We start from the raw sequence: 11,203 nt of genomic DNA, 5'->3' as shown, positions 1-11,203 counted from the left end.
AAAGCTAGACTAAGTATAAGCTTCCTCAATTTGTGACAATGAACAATAGTATTTGTACCACTCAATTCAACCTTTTATAGATTTTGGGGCATTTCTTTTGGAAACCCCAATAGGTAGAAGTCAAAGCACAATGGTGGCAAGGGGAACTACTCTCTTACGGTGGGTTAAGAATACATGAATATACCTTGAGGACTTTTAGCGGACTATTTTCTTAAGTCAGATCCCTCTCATGCTCATTAGGACCTGTCTCCCTCAGGCGGACCACGCTGCCAACAGGATCCAGTTTGACAAAATCAACAACTACAGAGCAATCCAGGAAAAGGTGGCCCACATGGCCATGACGTACTATCACAGAGGACAGGTCACCACACACACCCTCTAATTTACATTGGCTGGCAACTAACACTGTTGTGGTCCATGCAGTCCAGATTGACGCTGCCATCCGTAAGATCTTAGCCTCTGTACATATTCAACCCTATCCATTGGACCACAATATCTGCCATCTTGTTTCTCTATGTTTGTCTGTGTTCTTCCTTATTATGTGGAAGTCTAGCTGTTAACAGGGGAAGTGGAAATGGCTGTGTCAGAGTTAGAATTTAGGGGGACAATTTACTGGAGAGCCTTCTTGCGAAATGAATGATCCTATGGTGTGTGTGTGCATGTTGACACTTTCTCTCTCTATTAACAGGAAGTAGTGTGGACAGTAACTGATGAGTGAATTCAGATCATGGGAGGCATGGGCTTCATGAAGGTGAGATGTCTTGCCAATTCTGAGCTCACTCATAGGTTATAGGTGTGGTTAACACTAGAACCGCTAAAGCAGTCATTTTGACTGCACACGATTTGTATTATTTTTATTGGGGGCGTTTCATCAGTGCATTTAGCAACAGAGGAAGCAAAGGCAGACTCGAGGCCTTAACCAAGTGGTCTGTGTTGGGGTGAGCTGCAACCACAACCCATGTGCAGTGAGCTGAAGGATTGCCTCTCAAACATACAAACAACCACGATTCCCATCTAGAACGGGGGCTAGAAGTAGCAAAATAACCAAATTACTGAGAAAGACCCACCACAGAATACACTTTCACTACAACATCTTTGTTTGTGGTAACTGGGGTGTTTGCTTGATTGCATATCATTTTGCAGTTGTACTGTGTACTGTTCGTTAGTAACATGATTATCTGCTGTTTTTCTCCACATTTTCACAGCTCCTACAAGTAAATAATCTGTAAATAATTTAATAATAAATGCATAAATGTAATCACGCTGCACCCTAATGCTTCCACAGGATATGGCACTGTAGAAACCAGTGCCAACCTGTACAATGTATAGTGGGGAAATTCCATCCCACCCACTACAAAGGAAACAAGAGTGGCAAAAGGCTGGAGGCAGCAGACTGAAGAGAATATAAAAAAATATGTTAGCTTACCAACAAAGTGAGAGACTGAGAGGAAATGAAAGAGAAAGCATTTCTGCTGAAGGGATGCTAAGTCAAATACTACCAATTGACAAAATATCATGTCACAATATTTTTCACATTTTTGACAGTTTGGCAGGTATTTTATGTTTTTGAACAATAAAAATGTTCTGAATATGTTTTATGAGTAGATCATGACCCGAGCGTGGAAACACGAATTATAAGTTATTTCAATGGGTCTTTCTCCATTCTGAATGTTTTATACTGTTCAATCCAACTTCAAGCAAAATACATTTCAGCATTTTCACCAATTTCTGCATTTTTGTTATAATTTCCACACTGTGCCCCACAGAGCTGCATAATATGGTCCAAAAATCTATGCCTAAATAATTGGTGAAGTTTTGGAATCATGGAAACAGAATGATTAATCTAATTCTATAGTTAGAATATAGTTGGCAGCACCTTTAATACATTGTTTGACAAGACAATAAATGAAGAAGCCAGGGAGGAATTCTTGACAGGGTAGGAACCAAAGCAAGCAGTAGTTTGCAGACAGTACAATACACAAACTAAAAGTGTAATTATAGAATGCTTGTAGAAAGCAGCATCGTTCTCACAAACATCTTTCTGCATTTGACCATGGAGACAGCTGAATGAACGGCAAGAAAGCACTCGTAACTCCGTGATTGAGCAACTGCTCTCTACTTGAGTGACAGGGGGCAGGGCTTGGTGTGCGAAGCAGCATTCAGCAGGACGAGAGGGAGAAAGACAACTCAAGCGGCAAACGGAGTAAACTGTAACGTCGGACATTACACGCTCCAGAATTGCATGTCACATTTAACAAAACAAACAATGCCGTCATAGAAGGTAAAGTAAAAAGCCAAACCGGTTCCTGTATCAATACTGAAATAGTAAAATAAGGTAAACGCCCAGACCCACATGGGTGCGTTCCAATCTTAAACCATAAGACCTAAAAGAAAGGTGGGCGGAGTCACATGTCCATATTTTTTGCTCTACACTAGTCCAATGTGTTGAAACTAGTGGTCAACCTAGTGAGTACTAGTGTAAAATCAGGGGTGGGTTGGTGGGTGGTTGAACTCAAGGCAATACTCATTATTACTGATAACTTACAGCCTTGGTGATGACTCCCTTCATGGTGCTGAAGAGGGCGGTGGCCATGCCGAAGCGCCCGTTGTTCAGGATGTTCATAGCCACATTGAAGCCGCCACGCACCTCACCAAGGACGCAGTTGGCGGGCACGAGCAAGTTATCAAAGAACACATCTGCCGTAATGGACGCCTTGATGCCCATCTTCTTCTCTGGGGGGCCACTGGGAAGGGAAGGGGTAGAAGGAGGAGAAGAAGATGAGGACAGGGGTAGAGGGGGCTGAGGGGAAGGTGAGGGAAGGCGGGCAAGGTTGGAAGATAGAACAGAGGATTTGTAAATCAGGTCAGTATAACACATTAATCTTATTTTCTCTTAACCATCTATCCCATCCCTCGCTAACCACATCCACCCGTCTAACTACTTACTGTGTCATTCCTCCAAAGCTCCTCTCCACCACGAAGGCAGTGATCTTGTCCTTCATCTCTCCCGCCTTTTCATCTTTCACCGGGGTCTTGGCGAATACTGTGAAGATCTCAGCCAGGCCCCCATTGCTATGAGGGACAGTAAGATAGGCGAAATGTAAACCATTGATGCCCGGGATAAATTCACTGAATGTGAATGCATACTGAAGAACCTAGACTAGTGTGCTACAGATCTTGCCTCCATTGAGCGTAAATTACTCTCCATAGGGCGAGCGTACTGCTATTGTCTTAACAGAAGCGGCGTCAGAACCACTGGCCGGCTCAGTCAGACAGAACGCTGCTATTCTGTCTCCCCCCCCCCCCCCCCCCACACACACACACACACACACACACACATACAAGGAGGAAAGTACAACATCTATCAGTCCCACACACAGGACCTATTTGATCCACAACACCATACAAAGGTTAAGCCAGTCTGAAGAATAGTAGTTAAACAAGATTAACTAAGCATTCACACCAGTCTTTCTCCCCCAAAATTATTCTAGCTCCAGCTGTCATGAAAGATAAATAGATACTCACTCACTGTTGATGGCTTCCACTGTTTATTTAATGCCACGTTTCAACCTATAGGGTCTTTGGCTGGTTCTTAACTGTGGCTAGTTTGGGCAGGTACTTCTCTTTCTGGGCAGGGTTGCCATACCCCCAGGTCATCCATGCCCACAATCTCCACCAGCCTGGCATACCGGTGGAGGAGACAGGATTCATGATGTCAGTGGATCACACAACATCAACTTGGTTTAGAGCCGGGGTCTCAAAGTCTGCTCCTAGAGAGCTACTCGGCGTGCAGGTTTCTGTTCAAGCCCTGCACTAAAGCGCCTGATTCAACACCTGATTCGACTAATCATGGTCCAGATAAAGTACTACGATTGTTTGATTATTTGAAACAGGTGTGTTAAAGTTCTCCTGGAACAAAAGCCTGCACAGTTGGAGTTGTAGATCTGCAAATCAAATGAAATGTTAGTTGTCACATGCTCTGAATACAACAGATGTAGACCTTACCGTGAAATGCTTACTTACAAACCCTTAACAAACAATGCAGATCAAGAAAGACTTAAGAAAATATTTACTAAATAAACCAAAGTAAAAACAGTCAAATAAAAAGAAAAAGTAACACAATAAAAATAACATTAACAAGGCTATATACAGGTGAACCGGTACTGAGTCAATGTGCGGGGGTACAGGTTAGTCAAGTTATTTTGTTCATGTAGGGAGGGGTAAAGTGACTATGCATAGATAATAAACAGCAAGTAGCAGCGGTGTAAAACGAAAGGGAGGGGGGCATGTCAATGTAAATAGTCCAGGTGGCTATTTGATTAATCGTTCAGCAGTCTTATGGCTTGGGGGTAGCTGTTAAGGAGCCTTTTGGTCCTAGACTTGGCGCTCCAGTACCACTTGCCGTGCGGTAGCAGAAAGAACAGTCTATGACTTGGGTGGCTGGAGTCTTTGACAATTTTTTGGGCCATCCTCTGACACCGCTTAGTATATAGGTCCTGGATGGTAGGAAGCTTGGCCCCAGTGATGTACTGGGCCGTACGCACTACCCTCTGTAGTGCCTTACGGTCAGATGCCGAGCAGTTGCCATACAAGGTGGTGATGCAACCAGTCAGGATACTCTCGATGGTGCAGCTGTATAACTTTTTGAGGATCTGACGACCCATGACACATCTTTTCAGTCTCCTGAGGGGGAAAAGGTGTTGCCGTGCCCTCTTCACGACTGTCTTGGTGTGTTTGATAGTTCGTTAGTAAAACTCTCGACCCGCTCCACTACAGCCCCGTCGATGTTAATGGGGGCCTGTTCGGCCCGCCTTTTCCTGTAGTCCACGATCAGCTCCTTTGTCTTGCTCATATTGAGGGAGAGGTTGTTGTCTCTGACCTCCTCCCTATAGGCTGTCTCATCGTTGTCAGTGATCAGGCCTACCACTGTTGTATCGTCAGCAAACTTAATGATGGTGTTGGAGTTGTGTTTAGCCACACAGTCGTGGGTGAACAGGGAGTACAGGAGGAGACTAAACACACACCCCTGAGGAGCCCCAGTGTTGAGGATCAGCGTGGCAGATGTGTTGTAGCCTACCCTTACCACCTGGGGCGCCCCATCAGGAAGTCCAGGACCCAGTTGCAGAGGGAGGTGTTTAGTCCCATGATCCTTAGCTTAGTGATGAGCTATGGTGTTGAACAGCTGAGCTGTAGTCAATGAACAGCATTCTCACATAGGTGTTCCTTTTGTCCACATGGGAAAGGGCAGTGTGGAGTGTGATTGAGATTGTGTCATCTGTGGATCTGTTGGGGCGGTATGCGAGTTGGAGTGGGTCTAGGGTTTCCGGCATGATGGTGTTGATGTGAGCCATGATCAGCCTTTCAAAGCAATTCATGGCTACTGACATGAATGCTATGGGGTGGTAATCATTTAGGCAGGTTACCTTCGCTTCCTTGGGCACAGAGACTATGGTGGTCAGCTTGAAACATGTAGGTATTACAGACTCGGTCAGGGAGAGTTTGAAAATGTCAGTGAAGACACTTGCCAGTTGGTCCGCACATGCTTTGAGTACACGTCCTGGTAATCCATCTGGCCCCGCGGCTTTGTGAATGTTGACCTGTTTAAAGGTCTTGCTCACATCGGCTACCAAGAGCGTGATCACACAATGCCCCCGTGCACAAAGCGAGGTCCATACAGAAATGGATCGTCAAGATCGGTGTTTGAAGAACTTGACTGGCCTGCATAGAGCCCTGACCTCAACCCCATCAAGCACCTTTGGGATGAATTGGAACCAGTGAAGGCTGGTGAGTTGAAAAATTGAGGAGGATGGCAGACTGATGGTATAGGCGCGGAACGCACAGAGATGACTAAGTGTATTTCAAAACTCGTCAAAGACTAATTATTTTAACCTAAAGCATTTAATAAATACATTTATAGTATAATATTATGAGGAATAGGAATGAGAGGGCTACTTACACAGTGTTGGAAAGGGATCACAGCAGTGATTGAATGAGAGTATGAGGTGTGAATTGAGGTGTTCAGAGACTTGACCACTGCAGGACAGGATTTGACTGGGAAGACAAAAAACTATAACACACCACACTACACAGTTAGACAAAAGAGCTAAGAATGAGTTAGTCCAAGCAAGAAGTAAAATCATTGATATGTAATAATGTGATTGTGTTTGTGTATGTGATTGACTCGACATACAGTAATGAGAAAAATTTGATAGGAGTACTCACAGTACTTGCAGGGGAAACATGCAATGTGCCAGTGGATGAGCGGGCACATGAGATGAGGCTTCAGTTCATGTCAGGAGAAAGTTGACAATGGTAGTGAAGTGGATTAGTCATCACCTCTTAATTAGGGAACAGGAGGAGACTTAGCTATAAAAAAATAAAAACAGATACATTTTTATTTGTATTTAAAAAAATGTATTTCACCTTTATTTAACCAGGTAGGCTAGTTGAGAACAAGTTCTCATTTACAACTGCGACCTGGCCAAAATAAAGCAAAGCAGTGCGACACAAACAACAACACAGAGTTACACATGGAATAAACAAACATACAGTCAATAATACAATAGAGAAAGTCTGAGGTAGTTGGATGGGCTATTTACAGATTGGCTATGTACAGGTGCAGTGATCTGTGAGCTGATCTGACAGCTGGTGCTTACAGATAGTGAGGGAGATATGAGTCTCCAGCTTCAGTGATTTTTGCAGTTCGTTCCAGTCATTGGCAGCAGAGAACTGGAAGGAAAGGCGGCCAAAGGAAGAATTGGCTTTGGGGGTGATCAGTGAAATATACATGCTGGAGCGCTTGCTGCGGGTGGGTGCTGCTATGGTGACCAGTGAGCTGAGATAAGGTGGGGCTTTACCTAGCAACGACTGATAGATGACCTGGAGCTAGTGGGTTTGGCGACGAATATGAAGCGAGGGCCAGCCAACGAGAGCATACAGGTCGCAGTGGTGGGTAGTATATGGGGCTTTGGTGACAAAACGGATGGCACTGTGATAGACTGCATCCAATTTACAGAGTAGAGTGTTGGAGGCTATTTTGTAAATGACATCACCGAAGTCAAGGATCGGTAGGATAGTCAGCTTTGCTAGGGTATGTTTGGCAGCATGAGTGAAGGATGCTTTGTTGCGAAATAGGAAGCCGATTCTAGATTTAATTTTGGATTGGAGATGCTTTATGAGAGCCTGGAAGGAGAGTTTACAGTCTAAACAGACACCTAGGTATTTGTAGTTGTCCACATATTCTAAGTCAGAACCGTCCAGAGTAGTGATGCTGGACAGGTGGGTAGGTGTGGGCAGCAATCGGTTGAAGAGCATGCATTTAGTTTTGCTTGCATTTAAGAGCAGTTGGAGGCCACGGAAGGAGAGTTGTATGGCATTGAAGCTCATCTGGAGGTTAGTTAACACAGTGTCCAAAGAAGGGCCAGGAGTATACAGAATGGTGTCGTCTGCGTAGAGGTGGATCAGAGAATCACCAGCAGCAAGAGCGACATCATTGATGAAAACAGAGAAGAGAGTCGGCCTGAGGATTGAACCCTGTGGCACCCCCATAGAGAATGCCAGAGGTCCGGACAACAGGTCCTCTGATTTGACACACTGAACTCTGTCTGAGAAGTAGTTGGTGAACCAGGCAAGGCAGTCATTTAACCAAGGCTGTTGACTCTGCCGATAAGAATGTGGTGATTGACAGAGTCGAAAGCCTTGGCCAGGTCAATGAATACAGCTGCACAGTATTGTCTCTTATCGATGTCGGTTATGATATTGTTTAGGACCTTGAGCATGGCTGAGGTGCACCCATGACCAGCTCGGAAACCAGATTGCATAGCAGAGAAGGTACGGTGGGATTCAAAATTTGTCGGTGATCTGTTTGTTAACTTGGCTTTCGAAGACCTTAGAAAGGCAGGGTAGGATAGAAATAGGTCTGTAGCAGTTTGGGTCTAGAGTGTCTCCCCCTTTGAAGAGGGGGATGACTGTGGCATCTTTCCAATCTTTGGGGATCTCAGACGATACGAAAGAGAGGTTGAACAAGCTAGTAATAGGGGTTGCAACAATTTCGGTGGATAATTTTAGAAAGAGAGGGTCCAGATTGTCTAGCCCTGCTGATTTGTAGGGGTCCAGATTTTGCAGCTCTTTCAGAACATCAGCTATCTGGATTTGGGTGAAGGAGAAATGGGGAGACTTGGGCAAGTTGCATTGAGGGGTGCAGGACTGTTGACCGGGGTAGGGGTAGCCAGGTGGAAAGCATGGCCAGCTGTAGAAAAATGCTTATTGAAAGTCTCAATTATCGCGGATTTATCAGTGGTGACAGTGTTTCCTAGCCTCAGTGCAGTGGGCAGTTGGGAGGAGGTGCTCTTATTCTCCATGGACTTTACAGTGTCCCAGAACTTTTGGGATTTAGTGCTACAGGATGCAAATTTCTGTTTGAAAAAGCTAACCTTTGCTTTCCTAACTGCCTGTGTATATTGGTTCCTAACTTCCCTGAAAAGTTGTATATCGTGGGGGCTATTCGATGCTAATGCAGTACACCACAGGATGTTTTTGTGCTGGTCAAGGGCAGTCAGGTCTGGAGTGAACCAAGGGCTATATCTGTTCCTGGTTCTACATTTTTTGAATGGGGCATGCTTATTTAAGATGGTCAGGAAAGCACTGTTAAATAATAACCAGGCATCCTCTACTGACGGAATGAGGTACCCTGGCCAGGTCGATTAGAAAGGCCTGCTCGCTGAAGTGTTTTAGGGACCGTTTGACAGTGATGAAGGGTGGTTGTTTGACTGCAGACCAATTACGGACGCAGGCAGTGATCGCTGAGATCCTGGTTGAAGACAGCAGAGGTGTATTTGGAGGGCAGGTTGGTCAGGATGATATCTATGAGGGTGCCCGAGTTTACGGATTTGGGGTTGTACCTGGTGGGTTCATTGATAATTTGTGTGAGATTGAGAGCATCAAGTTTAGATTGTAGAATGGCCGGGGTGTTAAGCATGTCCCAGTTTAGGTCACCTAACAGCACGAGCTCTGAAGATAGATGGGGGGCAATCAATTCACATTTGGTGTCCAGGGTACAGCTGGGGGCAGAAGGTGGTCTATAGCAAGTGGCAACGGTAAGAGACTTGTTTCTGGAGAGGTGGATTTTTAAAAGTAGAAGCTCAAATTGTTTGGGCACAGACCTGGATAGTAAGACAGAACTCTGCAGGCTCTCTCTGCAGTAGATTGCAACTCTGCCCCCTTTGGCAGTTCTATCTTGTCGGAAAATGTTATAGTTAGGGATGGAAATTTCAGGGTTTTTGGTGGTCTTCCTAAGCCAGGATTCAGACACGGCTAGGACATCCGGGTTGGCAGAGTGTGCTAGGGCAGTGAATAAAACAAACTTAGGGAGGAGGCTTTTAATGTTAACATACATGAAACCAAGGCTTTTACGCTTTCAGAAGTCATCAAATGAGAGCGCCTGGGGAATGGGAGTGGAGCTCTGCAGGGCCTGGATTAACCCCCACATCACCAGAGGAACAGAGGAGGAGTAGGATAAGGGTACGGAAAAAGGCTAAAAGAACTGGTCGTCTAATACGTTCAGAACAGAGAGTAAAATGAGCAGATTTCTGGGCACGGTAGAATAGATTCAAGGCATAATGTAGAGACAAATGTATGGTAGGATGTGAATACAGTGGTGGTAAACCTGTGCATAGAGTGACGATGAAAGAGATATTGTCTCTAAAAATATAATTTAAACCAGGTGATGTCACCGTAAGTGTGGGAGGTGGAAATAAAGTGTTAACTAAGGTGTATTGAGCAGGGCTAGAGGCTCTACAGTGAAATAAGGCAATAATTACTTACCAAAACAGCAATTGACAAGGCATATTGACGTTAGGGAGAGGCATGCGTAGCCGATTGATCATAGGAGTCCAGTGAGTGGCTTCAGACAGCTAGCGGGCCGGGGCTAGCAAGCTAGTAGAAGGGCCTTAGAGGGACATCGTGACGGAAGAAAGTCTGTTGTGGCTCCCTCGTGCTGTTACGTTGGCAGACGGATCAGCAGGGCTCCGTGTGGTAAACCAGGCCAATTGGAAAAATAGGTATAGTGGCCAAAGAATTTGTCCGATGGGCCTCTTAAGCTAACAGTCTGATGTGCTCTAGACAGCTAGCGGGCTGTGGCTAGCAGGCTAGCGGATGGGTATTCAGGGGACATCGTGACTGAGGAGCCAGTTGAAAAACCCCCTCGGGCGGATTACGTCGGTATTCCAGTCGTGATGGGTCGGCGGGTTCCAGGCCAATTGGCAAAATAGGTATTGTAGCCCAAGGAGTGGCTGATGGACCTCTTCGGCTAGCCGGGAGATGGGCCTAGCAAGGCTAGCTCCAGGCTAATTGGTTCTTGCTTCAGGACAGAGACTTTAGCCAGGAGCGGCCACTCAGATAGCAGCTAGCTAGCTGTGATGATCCAGGTGAAAAAGGTTCAGAACTTGCGGTAGGAATCCGGAGATATGGAGAAAAATAAGTTCGATTTGCTCTGGTTTGAGTCACGCTGTGCAGACTGGTGAGAGTTGTCCGGGCTAAAGGTAGCTGATGACCGCTAGCAGTGGCTAGCTGACTACTAGCTAGTAGCCAGTTAGCTGGCTAGCTTCTGTTGTGGGTTCCGGTTCAGAGGACGAATCAGCAGGGCTCCGTGTGGTAGACCAGGCCAAATGGCAAAATAGGTATAGTGGCCAAAGAATTTGTCCGATGGACCTCTTAAGCTAACAGCCCGATGTGCTCTAGACAGCTAGCAGGCCACATCTAGCAGGGTAGCGGGTGGGCATTCAGGGGACATCGCGACGGAGAAGCCAGTTGAAAAACCCCATCGGGCGGATTACGTCGGTAGTCCAGTCGTGATGGGTCGGCGGGGGTCCAGGCCAATTGGCAAAATAGGTATTGTAGCCCAAGGAGTGGCTGATGGACCTCTTCGGCTAGCCAGGAGATGGGCCTAGCAGATGGGCCTAGCAATGGCTAACTGACTACTAGCAAGTAGCTTTTGATAGGGGTTCCGGTTCTTAAGTATAAAAATAGCAGATCCGTACCACATTGGGTGAGGCGGGTTGCAGGAGAGTATATTCAGTCCGCAGATGGAAAGTGATATTAAAATATATACGAAATATATACAGAAAAAAAACCAAGTAAAAACGATATTTACACGGGACAGGACGGGACAAGACAAAACACACGTCCGACTGCTATGCCATCTTGG

The 11,203-nt window shown here is 45.7% G+C and overlaps 1 long non-coding RNA gene across 1 annotated transcript; it reads left to right on the top strand.

The window, feature by feature from the left end:
* Window positions 1-502: 502 nt before the first annotated feature.
* LOC115198282 (uncharacterized) lies at window positions 503-1,358 on the top strand. The gene is made up of 2 exons (XR_003879201.1): window positions 503-751; window positions 1,286-1,358. It is a non-coding gene; the product is annotated as an uncharacterized LOC115198282 (long non-coding RNA).
* The last annotated feature ends 9,845 nt before the right edge of the window (window positions 1,359-11,203 follow it).

Source organism: Salmo trutta, chromosome 8 (genome assembly GCF_901001165.1).
Source record: "Salmo trutta chromosome 8, fSalTru1.1, whole genome shotgun sequence".
NCBI classification, from domain to species: domain Eukaryota; kingdom Metazoa; phylum Chordata; class Actinopteri; order Salmoniformes; family Salmonidae; genus Salmo; species Salmo trutta.
The sequence above is the reverse complement of the archived record's forward strand: the minus strand, read 5'-3'. Positions and strand labels throughout refer to the sequence as shown.